We start from the raw sequence: 14,501 nt of genomic DNA, 5'->3' as shown, positions 1-14,501 counted from the left end.
GAATTATATGCAGAAGTTGTTCCAGTCCATGTCTAGCTGGCATACAGAGGCAAAATGGCAATGAGAAGTCAGTGTAGACCAAACAAAACTGATTTGCACTGGTGTCTAAAAATTCTCATTTCTGCAGTAACAATTTGTAAAATGTATAACAGAGGCTGAAATCTTATGTTACTTTAATAAATATAACCAACTACATGTATTCATAAATATTTGTTTAATGAGAGAAAAACAGCCTCATCTTACCTGGATAGTAGAAGAACTGCCACCAGAAACGCATGAACTAATTTACTGCAGAACAAAAGCACAGAAACGATTCTACCATCGCTTACCAATATATTCACATACTCCTTTTTTCTTTAAAATTAACAGCTTTAAAAAAGAAAAAAAGTCTTCAAAAGTAACCTTCAGTATGCCCTCAATTTGTTTAATCAGATTATCGGGTAAATATTTGTTTGAGAGAAATATAAGAAGAAATTGCCAAAATGAGGAAATAATAAACCAAGTAATTAAGTTTTCTTTCAGAACAAAAGTGCTTCTATGTTATGGATTGGGCAAAACTGCAGAAATGGATTTATATATCTACCCCTCCCTCTTTCTCCCCCCAACACCCCAACTTGTATACAAGCCTAGTGCTATTTAAGCTAACAGCATACAGCTATAATTCTCTAGTTAAGTAGAGACAGCTTGGAAATGTAGGTCACAGGGCTGTCACTGAGGCTTCAAATCATCTGCCTGGCAAGTGTGTATGACTTCCTCCTCCCTGTGGTCCTGTTATACACTGTCCAATGGGCAAGATAAGGGAAAGGTTATCGGGGCTTCCTACGATAGCTACAAAAACATTTGATCCAAATCACTAAGAATGTGGGAAAACTTAGGCACATTTATCCTTCTACAGTCAACAAGTAATCAATGATTTGATAAATATTAATTCAGAACCTTCTTTGTGCAGAGTAATTTTTTTAGTTCAGTGCCAGTCATGGTCCTACCCATACATGCTTCTGATTTAAAAGCAATTCTTGATTATGTTTCCAAACAATCAAGTTCTTAGCAATGCAAATGAAGAAATTTTTTGAAATAGACAGTAATAAATCTTTCATTCACAGTAGCTAACTAGAAACACATGAGCCAAATACATGTGGGGATCATTTCAATGGTGTGTAATCTGAGAGGTGTGTTAGAAAGCATTTGGTCCACTAAGGGAGGAGTCCTCCACATTTTTCTTTCTTGTAAGTAAAGTACAACACAATGTTGCCTCATATGGCAGTCTTAAAGTTATCCACATTCCAAACTTAAGATAAGAGATATTTCCCCATCTCTACAATACTTTACAAACATCCTGGGATTTTCAGTATTACCTTCTTTCCTAAATTTCCAGTCTGATGTGATCTTAAATTGACCTTAATAGTCAAAAATCTTCTTCTTTTTAAAGATTTTACGTATCTTTAAAGAGAGGGGATGGAAGGGAGAAAGACAGGAAGAGAAACATCGATTTAGAGAGAGACAGTGATCAGTTGCCTCTTGCATACCCCCACCTAGGGACCTGGCCCGCAACCCAAGTATATGCCCTGACTGGGAACCGAACTGGTGGCCTTTTGGTTTGTGGGAGGATGCCCAACCAGTCAGGGCACACCAGTCAGGGCAACAGTCAAAAACCTTTCAAAGGGAGTACTAGTAAACTGTAATTTTCCCAAAGCTGTTCATATATAACAATTGTTCCTTTGTAGAATTATTGTAAAATTACACATAATTTGGAAACTGACTTATAAAAATCCACACCATCAATACATGTAAAAAAATTATTAATATAATACAAAATGTGATATCTTCACTCTTTTAGGAATTAAAGAGAAGGAAGGAGGGAGAAGAGGAGGGAGGAAGGGAAGGAGGGTAAGGCCAAAAGGTTATTCTTTATTTTATACATTTTGGATTGTTTACCTAAAAGTTATGCTTCTTCTATACTTCTTTTCATTGAGGTTTCTGCCACTGTACACTCAGTAAAGATAGGAATCTTGTCTGTCTTGTTAATTATAGTATCTTCATTATTTACTACTATGTCTAGCACTTAATAGACATGTATTTAATATTTCTTTATTAAGAGATAAATTTCACCAACTAAAAAATTATTTTTTATTAAATAAAGCTGTACATATCGAGGACTGTTAGATCAAGAAATTAGGGTTGGGTGGGTGGGCTGGAATGGGAGTAAAAGGGAGAAAACTGTACCTGAACAATTATTAAAATTTAAAAAAAAAGGAAAATAAAAGAAAAAAAAAAGAAATTAGAGTGGGCTGAATAAAGCCAAAGGGCCTGCTATGGGTTGAGCCAAATCCCTAATCTCACATAATTATCTCATATAATTATCTCATATCACAAGAAGGGTCACTGGATAACGCTGAAATGGATCAAACAATATCTGTCACTACTATAACTGACAAAACACACCTTCACACACAGCAGACAGTTCAATATGTATTTTATTGTATTCATATGCATTTGTTTACACATGCCTCTTCTATAGTTTTTCTTTTAAAGAAATTTTACCCAAAGATTACCCATTCCAGCCGCTGGTATGCTTGAGAGCAATAATAAAAATTTAGTGAGAATATTAAAAACACTGTTGGCTGAATTAGTTTCTTTGGTCTTTTTTTTTTTTTGCTTTTTAAAAAAATTATTTTATTGTTGTTCAATTACAGTTGTCTGTATTTTCCCCCCACTCTCCCCACTCCAGCCAAACTCACCTCCCTCCCTTGCTTCCACCCACCCCCTTGGTTTTGTCCATGTGTCCTTTATAGTTTTCAGGAACATCTTTGGTCTTTTTAAAATGTAGCCATGTTCACAGATCAACCCCTTGCAAAAATCTACAAGCTCCTACCTATCCTCCTCTGGATGAGAAAAAACTCAGCATGCTTGGATCATTTACCTAATATAAAATGTGTCTCCCCAAATTCACATCTGCTTTCTCAAACATGCAACTGTATCAGCCTCCATGGACAGCAAGCATTTGTTTCGCCAAATGTCTAAAATTCAACTAATGTCCACATTACACTAATGAAATCAGTGTTAGCTAGAAAGACCTGGCTTGGGGTGAGCAATGGGGAAAAAGGTGGGACAACTATAACTGAATAATAATAAGTAAAAGATGTATTCCAGTTAAAGTTAATCACTGTTAATGTATTTACTCTGGACAAACCTCGATTTCATTATCTTCATAATGAGGCTTTACTACTTCCAAACTGATTTACTTACTACCCAAATAAAATGAGGTGATGAGAGAGCTTCAATCACGCCTTTGTTTCACACCCTGCAGCAGCCTCAACTCAACGTGCACTGTCACAACCACCATGAATGCCTCTTTTACTCTGACTTTGCGCTCCAGGACTGAGGTCTCACCAGGCGGTGGAAAAGAGAACAGTGACTGGGAAGACAGAGAAGTTATGAAAGATACAGTTTTAACTGAAGTTGTGTGAGGACTGAGAAAAGCTGTCAGACACTGGGGCTAGAGGATGGGGTACAGCAGGGAGGAGAAAGGCAGGAGGGAGAAGGGGTACCGGGAGAAAACCCACAGGATCACTTATCTGCTTCACGATTTTTATAAGACTACTTTCTACATGAGACCATGGAAGTAGCAAGTTTTAACATAGTGTGAAAAAATGTGAAATACAGGTAAGTAAAAATCAGTCTTAAACATTTTGTTCCTAGAATTTGGATAAAAACATAAGAAAATTAAAATAACATGAAAAGATATTATAAATACTTTATTCTATAATTCTACAAAGATAGCAAATATTTTTAATATATAAGCATATAATATAAAACTGATAAGCATATCAGTTTTATATTATTAGTTATATATGCTTATTATGCAATATTAGTTACATATGCTTATATAACTAATAAGCATAAAATATAAAACTGATATTTTTTATAGTCTTTATACATTATTGTTCAGTTTGGGCTATCAAAGACTATTCATTTTAAAACAGAAGATGAGATTTTAAGCATATCTGTGAATTAATGCACATTAAAATCTTTATAAGGTTATTTTCCAATAATTAAAAACACTGTCTTTAACATTCAGTCTTCAGGCATAACACATTAATTTTACATATTTACATGCATGGATATCATGTGAATAATGTTACGAGATTTGGCCGAATTACTAGATTTTTATCACAGAAAGAATTCCGTTGCTTTTAAATTATTCACAACCTAACAAGGCCCCACAAAAGAGCTCAATAAAAGAACTATCAACAAAATTAATGTCATCCCTAGACTAACAGGATCCTGATATGTAAAAAGCATTTCAGCACTAATTGTAGTACACAGAACTGAAAATAAACATACTATATACATCGGAAGTTCTGGTAATGTAGGTAAACACACTAAAATAATAGGACAACTTAACCTTAAGATAGGATTTCTAAATTAAAGAGTAATATTGTTAAACCTCAAAATGCAGTTAGTCATAAAACACTTAAAAGTTCTGAAAACACACTGGAAAGAGAAATTGGAGATTACTTACATATACAAAAACACAACCAAAGTAAGCATGCTGATACGGGGCGGTGGGAGTATATGTATAATGTTCTATTTTCTTCCATTTACGAAAGTTAAATGTATCTTCCTCTCTATCACAAGCATATCTTTCTTCCCATCTAAAACTGTCTTACTGTCTCATGTCTAAAATTAAAGCCATCTTATTATCTGGTGAAAACCATTTTATTATCACCATACCTAAAATTATTATATAATTTCAAATGTAAAAATTAATGCAGAATACTAAATAAATTGTATTCAGTGTCTTTTCAAAAGTGACATATTTCACTTCTCTTTAGAGAACTGTTTTGCCACTTGTACTTCATTATAAACACTTTATTTTCTAGAGAAAAATAGAAACAATATGACAAAACATTAGAAATATTAATCAACAGAAAAAAGTTACAATGTTTAATTATCACAAATATTTCAGATAATGGATTCTATTATTGCACTAAATGAATAAATATATCAACTTATATCAACATATATCAACAACACACATGTATTTCTAGAATAAGAAATAATATTCTAACAGGTAACAGCCTAATGGTGCGAAAAAATCTTCTAAATAAAATTCGCATATCAATAGCCTTCAATAAAAAGCATTAAACATATTTTCTAAGTTTAAAATATTTTTCCTTGTACAGATCTTCATCTCTTTTCTATTCTTTTCTGTTCTTTCTTTTCCCCTTATATTAAAAACACAACTTTTCAACTATAGAAGTCTGACCTCTTATAAGCACATAATTGATTCACTACCAAATTATTTTAGCACATTCCCAAGTATTAAGTTTTGGGGTATGATCAGAAATTGCTTGTGGTTCTTAGAACTCTGACTAAGTTAGTATAGAACTAGGTAATACCTTTGTGGAATGTTACATTCTGATTGTTGCTATGCTACTGAATATAAACATGGTTTGAGACGAGACCTCTGATTTCACCCAAAAACACACAAGTCCTTTTCCTTAAGAAACTAACTTGAGAATCATAAGACTGAAAAAGAATACAAGAATGTATCTACTATATAAGGACTACATTCAGAAAGCCATAATATAATATTAGAAGAGGAGACTTGTGCAATTCTTAAAACAGTTTTGGTGTCTTTATTCTTTCCTACTAAAAAATGAAAACCAGCTGGCTCTTCAGTTCTTTCTCATGATCCTGCAGGCTCTGAGTGCAAGAAAGTGAAGAAGTTCCCACCACTCCCATCATGCCCATGCATTCTGCACATGTCAAGTATATTCATAATTTCGGTCTGGGCCTCAAAAACCCAGCCTATAAAACAAATGTCACAAACTACAGTAAAGGCTTTTCTTTTTTTTTTCAATAATTTTAAAAATTTAAATTACAGTTGATATGCAATAATGTATAGTTTAAGGTGTATGACATAGAGATTAGATATTGATACAAGTTACAAAGTGAACCCCTGATAAGTCTAACACCCACATGACCCCAGAGTTATTACAATTTACTAAATTCTCTGTACTGTACCTTACATCACTGTGAATATTTTTTAACTGCCATTCTAATTCTTTATCCCTCATCTCTCCCTCCCAACTTTCCCCCTGACCCTCTGGCACCTATTAATTTGTTCTCTGTATGCCTGAGTTGGTTTCTCTATTTTTTATTTCGGGGGAGGGGGGGTTGTATGTTTTTTAGGTTCCTCATATAAGTGAAATCAGTAAAGTCTCCTCTGACTCCCTCAGCCACCATGAGCCTCTCCTTTCATCCATGTGCTGGGATTTTTTTTTTCTTTTAACCTACTCCTCAACAACTTTGTCAAGTAGGTACTGTTAGAGTTTCCACTTCTTAGATATGAAAGCTAAGGCAGATAAGGTGTCTCTGATTTCAAAGTCCATTACTTATTTGTTTAAAAGATATTCCCTTTAGTTCCACACTCTACTGAAACACCTGCCTCCCTCCATTCTCTGGGTTCCTTCATGGCAAAAGACAGAGATCCCGCCTTACTCAGCTTTCTGTTCCCAGTGTCTGGCACAGAACAGATACTCAACAAATGTGGGAGGGAGGAAGGAAAGGAAGTAGGGAAGGAAGAAGGGCACATGTGGTGTGCTATGCTTCAAGATAACTGAGACTTAGTTCCCTGCCCTCAAGAAACTTGTAATTCAGTGGAGGAAAGGGGAAAACAATTAACTATCATTGCTTGTTTTTCTTAATCCCCACAGTTTCCTCTCTCTAGAGGAGCCTCATTCTGTATAAACACATTCCAATACTTCATACCTCAGGGCAATGTAGATCAGTCAACTGAAAAAAAATTGAAAGACCCTCTGTGGATCTCAAAAACACAATCTTTTCACCCATTCTCACTTAGCTCAGGAGTCAGTTAGCTAAGTAGTGTGCAGTGTTAAAGAAAAGAATATCAAGGACACCCCATACTATCCTGGCACTTTTTACTTTACAAGACACAGCACAGCCAAGTAAAAAGAGCATGGGTTTTGGAGTCAGAATGATCAGGGTCCCAATCAGGACTCTGTCCATTTCTCCCCATGTGGGCTGTAGACAAGTCACTTTATCTTTCTGAGCCTATTTCTTACCTGTGATCTGGCAATAAGGAGACCTGCCTTAAAGAGCTCTTGTAAGAACTGAGAGATAATGTATGTAAGACTTCACAGTCATAAAACTACGTGCCAGTTTTATTGTGTCAGATCTCTCTAGATGCTTCTGGAAGGCTATTAGTTTTAAGTGTAGTATTACAATACAAATACTTCTGATCCCAACACCAATAACGCAAAGTGCTTATTAAAAGGAAGGTACTTGAAGAAAGCCAACTGCTACAAGAGTAGTGGCCTGGGCGAGACTCAATATCATTCTCATACAGGTAAGCCTCAAGTTTCCAGATGGCACCTATGTCATCTGCTTCTTCTCAGAATATACACTATGGATCCCTTATTTCAGATCCTTTGTGAAACAGAAAACTTTGATCTAAGAGAACTGACAGATATTTTTCATATTAACAATTCCACTTTCCACCAAGAAGAATCTCTGAGTTAGTGAGAAAGAGGGAAATGAATCACAGTTGGCCCTCAATAGTCACAGGTTCTGCATCTGTGGCTTCAAACAACAGAGGATTAAAAACAACTCAGGGCAGAAAAGGTTAAGTTGCTGCTGATGCACAGTATGTCATTAGACCTAGGATGGCTGCATCTTTATAGGAAGAAAATATTTGCAAAACACATATCTAATAGAGTGCTTATAGCAAAAAAGATATAAAGAATTTTTAAAACTCAACAATAAGAAAACAGACAACCCTATTAGAAAATGGGCAAAAGTTCAGAACAGACATCTCACCAAAAAATACACATGGAAAATCAAATATGAAAAGATGCTTGACATCAAATGTCATTAAGGAATGGCAAATTAAAGCACAAATGAGACACTACCACACAGCTGTTAGAATGCATAAAATAAAAACTGAGACACAACAATGAGGAGCAACAGGAACCCCACCAACTACACAGTAAGACATAAATCAACAATGATGCATATTGCTAAGTAAAAGAAGACAGTCTGACAAGACTAAAATTCCACTGATACAACATCTGGAAGAGACAAAACTATACGGACAGTAAAAAAACAGTGGTTGCCAGGCATATAGAGTTAAGGAAATGATAGGTAAAGCACAAGAGGTGTTTAATGTGTTGAAATTATTCTGCATGATACTTTGATATTGTAATGATGAACACATGAAATTATGCATTTGTGAAAATCCACAGAACTTGACAGAACAAAGAGTGAAACTTAATGTATTCAAATCCTTTTTTAAATAATTTAGAAGGTCAGAGGATCCTAGGATGGAATGCAGGTGGCAACAAAAGGATCAAACTCTATTATGCATTTCTGCAGCAACCTCAATAAAGGGGATAGAAGAAAAAGGAGTAAGACTAAAAGCAAAAGGAACTGCACATAAGCACTGTACTCTAATTGATCAAGTGTTTCCACCCTTTGTAAAGGGAGTACAAGCTAACCATTTCAATACTATTATACACATGCGACGGAACTGAACAATTAAGGAAATGGATGGCAAATAGTGGGAGCCAGCTTTCTTCTCACTATGGGAGTTTTACAGATAAGCAAGGGGAGAGGGCCAGAATGATGTAGGTGGTAATGGATTTGGTGGACCAAGAGACATCCATATGAACTCACATTTAGCTTAATATGATACACATGGTTACACAGAAATATGTACAGATAAGTGTATATACATGGATTTGTATACACACATGTATTTCCTGCTGAATCAGATGAGGGGCTAGAAGCAATGACACCCAGGAACAACAAGAACAGCTAGCGCCCACATCTTGATTTCTAATACCATTTCTCAAGAAAATGAAACAGATTCTTTCTTGCTGAATCTAGGACTAGGGAGAGAAATGGAAATATACAAGATGATCCTGGAGCACCTTTCAATGCTAGAAAGTGCGGAAGTGATTTTTCAAAAATGATGGAGCCAACTGAAAAAGTTGGTCATATGGTTACAGCTGAAACATTCTGAGCAGTAAAAAAAGTGGTATTGGGTTATAATCCACAGCATGCGTGCACTCGCACGCTCTCTCTCTCTCTCCTCTTCTCTCTCTCTCTCTATATATATATCCAGATCAATGTAAGTAAATGATTGAGTACATAAATAAACGGGGAGAAGAGACAAATCTGTCATGCAGAAGAATTCCAAATAATTTTATATAGATAATCCACCCATAAGGAGCATAACTCTCCACTCAAGTGTGGGCTGTGCACAGTGACTTCCTTTTAAGAGTGCAGCCTAAAAAGAAAGGAGGGAGTAATTTCCCAGTGCAGAAACCTAGCAAATACTACCTTAGCCAGATGACCAAAATCACTATCAACAGTGAAAAATCATGTCGATAGCATGTACCCTTTCTATGATGTAATAAAAATAGCATTTTTACCTCTTTGATCTTCCTCCACAAAACCCAAAACCTCAGTCTGATTCTGAGAAAAACCTTAGACTAATTCCAATAGAGGAACATTCTAAAAAATACCTGACCAGTATTCCTCACAACTGTGAAGGTCATCAAAAACAAGGAAAGTCTACCAAACTGTCACAGCCAAGAGGAGCTTAGGGAGACCTGGCTACTAAGTGTGATATCCTAGAGGGTAGGATCCTAGAACAGAAAAGGGAATCTAAATAAAGTATAAGTTTTAGTTAATAATAATGTACCAATACTGATTCATTAACTCTAACAAATATCAATGTAAGATGTTAATAAGAGGGGTAAATGGGTAGGGGGATTGATGAGAAATCACTGTACTAACTTTATACTTTTTTCTGTAGATACGAAACTAGTCTAAAATTAAAATGTATTTTTTAAAATGTTATTTAAGAATGTATCTAGAAAACACTCAAGATGTTGTAGTGAAGTGCTGAAGAACTTCACACTGCATATATTAAACTTAAAATGTTTACAACTATTCTGTTACAGAGGTTTTTTTTTAAGAAAATAGTTTTCAATCACTAACAGCTGCAAACAATTTCATGCAGTAATTCCCAGCAGGGGTGTATTATAGCTGAAATACTTCAACTAAAATTCCACTTTTTCCCTTTACGTACCATTGCAGATGTCTGAAAGTGTGTAACCTATTATTAACTTATGTTGTTTTCTGATGCTCTAAATGACTATCAAATATGCTTTACAACTCAAAAAGCTAACCTAAATTTTATATAAATCAAATCAGTGCTAAAATACTCATCCAACAAAACAAGCATCTAAAGAGAGACATGAGACAAACTACCATCTTTTATTCTGAACATTCTATTTTCTTATATAACCATGGTTCCTGTGAGCTGCTATAGAATTAATATAGGTGAATGAAGAAAACAGGAGTCAGAAGAGGAAAAAAAAAAAGTGGTGGTGACCACGTGTGTAGTATAGTGTAAGCAAAAGACAGGACTAGGATTTAAAACGTTATCAAATAAAAACATTGAAAGCAAAGACCATCACACCTATGTCATAATATATAAAAGAAAAGGACTGATATCTGAAAAGTATCAGCATAGATAAAAAATTCACCTTGGCTGGTGTGGCTCAGTAGACTGAGCACCAGGCTGTGAACCAAAGAGTCACCAGTCTGATTCCAGTCAGGACACATGCCTGGGTTGCAGGCCAGGTACCCAGTAGGGGGTGCACCAAAGGCAACCACACACTGATGTTTCTCTCCCTCTTTCTCCTCACCTTCCCCCTCTTTAAAAATAAATAAATAAAATCTTTAAAAATTTCAAGCAAAAAAGCTAGAAATAAAAACAAAATGAACTATTTACATTTGGTCAGAAGCATGCAAAGTGTTCAAAAATAGACATTAGATTCCTGATAGGGAACAAGAATAAATCATTTTGAAAAAAAATTACCCTGAGTACAACTTAACATATTCCCCACTTAAAGGCTGAAAATTACTATATAATGATATTGAGTGATACTGAAAACTGGAAGAAAAAAAATTTCAAAGAGAATGTGCCAAGTACCATAAAAAGTGGTGTCTCAGTGGAATTAAATGCAAGTGTTCTTGTTTTCTGCTGTGAAATGAATAACTTATGGAATTTTTAAAAGTCTTAACCTATGAATTCTGCACTAAAGACATTCTATACAATGTCATTTCATTTGTGATACATTCTAGTCTGCCCTTTACATGGCAAGGCTATAAAGTGTATTATTTTTCAAATTATAAGTAAAAGTGTGAACTCATGACCAAAAATGTTCCAGACCAGCACACTAAAAGCTGTAGCAGTATGTCCAGAAAACTACAAGTCAAACAGAAAATCTACACTAGGTGAGAGAGGATGGCACTGACTTTAATTTCAATGGCCGCATGATCTAAATTACTAGTGTACACTTCCCAAAACCCAAGTCGCTGTAGAAGAATGGCATCCTTTCAAGGGAAATAAATTAGAAGCAATACACAACACTGTTGTTTGTTGTTAATGCATATATAAAGAAGCCTTCTGGAAATCCTTTCTCCAATCTCCCCAGAATAACAAAGCCAAAATCAAGCTATTCACATACATCTGGAACCAAGTTTTATCCGAACTCTTAAAATATTAGCTATCCCTCTTATCTGAGGAAAGAACTGAAACCTTTAGAAGTAAAGCAATAATGCATTTCATTGAAACATTTTATTTTTTCATTTCTTTTCTTTTTTTATGAAACACATGGCATAAAGGAAGATTCCGATTCCTAAAGCTCTACCGCTCTAGACATCTATGCATTTCAAATCCTAAAACCACAGTGTCCTACCCTCAACGAGATTACAGCAGTGCTCTGGGAAAAGAAGGATTTGAGATGCAATGCAAAGGAAGAGAACAATCGATGCAAAGATCCTGCATACAGGTAGTCCTTGAAAGGAAGGAAGAGAGTGAGCAAAGGAGGAGCGAGCAGGGTCTACGGAGGTGGGGAAATCCACTCCAGAGGCACTGTACTGACAAAGGCACCAGAAAGGCCATCTTCCCAAAAGTAAAATGATGAGTAAAGCGGAGCAAGCTAAGAAAGCAAAGTCAACAGTAATTAGAAGTGACAACTACTCAAGCTGCATTAATTTAAGGAGCTAGATCCTGATGAGCCCTAGTCCCCAAATGTCAATCTGAAAAGACCCCCTCCGCCTTTGAGGGTGGGGAGGGTGGCTCCGAAAACCCCGTCTAATATAAACTGTGAAAAGAACACTCCCTCTGTAGTCGCCCCGCCGCTCAGATAAGCGCAGGTGTATCTGCGGAAGCTCAGGTTACCAGGAAATATTCCTGGGACTCGGTGAATCCTCTCTGCTCACCCTTCCCGGAGCCCCGGGAGCGGCGGGCGGCGCGGGGCAAGCGCCCGAGGGTGGGCGCCGGCGCCCGGCGCACCCAGACCCGACGCGCGGACGCGCACACCTGGTTCCCGACACCAGTTGAAAGCAGGGAAAGTGAATGAAGGCGGACGCGGCGCCTGGCACCGCTCCATGCAAGCACACAAAGGCGGATTTTTGAAATCGAGGGAGAGTTCAAACCGTCGGATCCCAGCGGGCGCCTTTCGCCGAGGGGCTCTTACCTCGGATCCGCCTTCGGGGCGGCGGCTTTCCCTGGAGGCGCCTCGAGCCCAGACGAAGCAGGAGGGGGCCAGGAGAAAGCCTCCGACCTGGACGGCGCCCTCCCTGACCTCCGCGAGCCGCCGAGCCGCCGAGCCGCAGTCTGCACCCAGCCCCGGAGAAGCGATCTCCCGGAGCGGCACGGCGCGGATCTCGCGCTCCCCGACACCGCCTCTCCAAACGCTGCCAGTGAAGTCTGGATCTGCCCGCCCGCTCACCCGCTCGCCACTAAAGCCGGCCGCGCGCCGCGCATGCCCAGTACCTCTGCGAGGAACGTGTGCACGCGCGCGCGCGCGCGCGCGGCCGGGAGCGAACTCCGCTCTCCGGGTCTTGCCTGCAGCCGAGCCGCGGAGTATCTGGTCTACCCCCAGCGCCCCCGGCAAATAGGCGGGTAAGATCCGGTGGGAGGAAAGTTATCGAGGCACCTAGTTATGAAGGCTGCGAACAAAGCCGGACTGAAGTTGATGGCCGCAGACAGGTTTCCAAAAGTGCCCTAGCTGGACTGACTAGCAGCTAGGAGATGCAGGTAGAGGTTCGCCCAGGGCAAGGTCCTGGTTCACAACTCCAGTACCCAGTCACCTGCCAGCCTTCGTCTGCCTTCTGGAGCCTTCCAACCTAGCTCTTCTCTTTTGTCGCTTTCCTCTTTCTTGTCTTCTCAACTCGAGCTGTAAACTGAGGGTATCAAAAGACCTCCGTTAAGTCCCTGGGAGTTTCTAAACTGCCTGTCCTATTAGTTCCAGCCAGCAAGTCCAGACCCGCTTCTCACGCCTGACCTGAAAATAATGTTTTTCCCTTCGCTCCTGCCAAGAGTTTGATGTGGTTTGTAGTGGAGGCTTCTTGCAGTTAGTGCCTTTAGTCACACAACCAAACGTGCAACCTTCGCCTTCTCCTTCAGTAGCTCATGGAGCCGCTGCATGGGAAGACCTTCGTCTGTGAACCTTGTATTCTCTTCCTCTTCAAACCTTGTTTGTCCTAGCTACGCCCTCAACCTGTTCCTTTTAAAAGTCAATTGTCTTCCAGAAGTCAACGAAAGAATATAAAGTAAACGATTAAAATATATTTAACCTGATTGCTTTGTGAAGCAAAGAAAAAAAAAACAGGGAAAAGGAGATTTCAGGCCAAGGTGGAAATTAAAACCATTATGCTAAAAATTCTAATAGACCTTAAGTCAAGTCCCCTATCTTAAGTAGGAGTCCTCTTTCCAATATTCCCACCACACCACCATCCATTTGAATGTTTCCAACGTTGGGAATCTCCATTATTACCAGTTTATGTATAATCATGATTGTTTATTGAATATTTACCTATGCCAGGAACTAAGCACTTTTTATTTATTATTTCTAATCCTTCAAATGGTAAACTTTATTATACCTATTTAGCACATTAGGAAAATGAAGCTTAGAAGTTTTATTCCTTTTGCCAAAGCCAGTGCTGATGCCAGAATTAGAATCCAGGTCTGCTTAACTCTAAAGACTATGTCATATGATTTGTGATCATCAAATCAACTTCCCTTAACTTACACAACTGATACTGGTTCTGCTCCTAGGAACCACATAAAATTAATCTCATTCCTTATAGACATTGCAAGCCTTAAAATATTTGAAGCAAAATACAAAGAATTCTTAAAACTCAACAGTAAGAAAACAGACAATTCTATTAGAAAATGGGCAAGAGTTCAGAACAAATATCTCACCAAAGAAAATACATTCAATGCATATAGAAAACCAAATATAAAAAGAAGCTTGACATCAAATGTCATTAAGGAATAAATTTAAGCAATAATACAATATTACTCCACACCTATTAGAATGCATAAAATTTAAAAAAATGAAAATGTCAAATGCTGACAAGGATGAAGAGCAATAGGAACTCTGTCAAAC

The 14,501-nt window shown here is 37.8% G+C and overlaps 1 protein-coding gene across 10 annotated transcripts in view; it reads right to left on the bottom strand.

The window, feature by feature from the left end:
• EPS8 (epidermal growth factor receptor pathway substrate 8) overlaps positions 1-12,865 on the bottom strand; it is a 165,963-nt gene extending 153,098 nt beyond the window's left edge. For 6 of the 10 annotated variants that reach the window (XM_036019300.1, XM_036019304.1, XM_036019305.1 and 3 more), the window contains exon 1: positions 12,585-12,864. The gene's annotated coding sequence lies outside the window, so the exon portion shown is untranslated. Of the gene's footprint in view, positions 1-12,584 lie in introns of all 10 variants that reach the window. The other 4 variants (XM_036019303.1, XM_036019307.1, XM_036019311.1 and 1 more) reach the window with 4 other exon arrangements.
• Between the last annotated feature and the right edge of the window lie 1,636 nt (positions 12,866-14,501).

Source organism: Phyllostomus discolor, chromosome 2 (assembly GCF_004126475.2).
Source record: "Phyllostomus discolor isolate MPI-MPIP mPhyDis1 chromosome 2, mPhyDis1.pri.v3, whole genome shotgun sequence".
NCBI classification, from domain to species: domain Eukaryota; kingdom Metazoa; phylum Chordata; class Mammalia; order Chiroptera; family Phyllostomidae; genus Phyllostomus; species Phyllostomus discolor.
This window is presented reverse-complemented; position numbering and strand designations above follow the sequence as displayed.